The 412-nt window shown below is 47.1% G+C and overlaps 1 protein-coding gene across 13 annotated transcripts in view; it reads right to left on the reverse strand.

The window, feature by feature from the left end:
- Nucleotides 1-412, reverse strand: part of ppip5k1b (diphosphoinositol pentakisphosphate kinase 1b) — a 66435-nt gene that overhangs the window by 33371 nt on the left and 32652 nt on the right. The window lies entirely within an intron of this gene.

Raw genomic sequence — 412 nt, forward strand, 5'->3', positions numbered from 1 at the left:
TGCAGGCCCATTAGGGTGATGGAGGACATCGGTCTGAGAATCGCAACAACAATGGCAGGTATGAGATTCCCTCAACACGCACCATCACAAGAAGAATAACGCTACACAAGTTGTATAAAAAGGAGAGGACTGCGAAACACGCACCCGCTGTTGCTCTTCCTAGGGACTACTGGACTCACTGGAGGCTACTGAACTCACTGGGTAACCAGAATTATCTCGGAGTTACAGTGCATTATACTGATGAAAAGTGGGCGCTGCATTCACATGCTCTGACTGGACTGAAAACAGAGGAGAGACATCATGCAGAGACATGCGCGGGACACTTCATTGAAGTTGCATAGCAGTGGAAAGTGTCAAATAAAGTCACTGCAGTTAGCACAGAGAGTACGAATAGATACGAAATCTGATCGCT

The sequence above is a fragment of the Etheostoma spectabile genome, chromosome 8 (assembly GCF_008692095.1).
Source record: "Etheostoma spectabile isolate EspeVRDwgs_2016 chromosome 8, UIUC_Espe_1.0, whole genome shotgun sequence".
NCBI classification, from domain to species: Eukaryota; Metazoa; Chordata; class Actinopteri; order Perciformes; family Percidae; genus Etheostoma; species Etheostoma spectabile.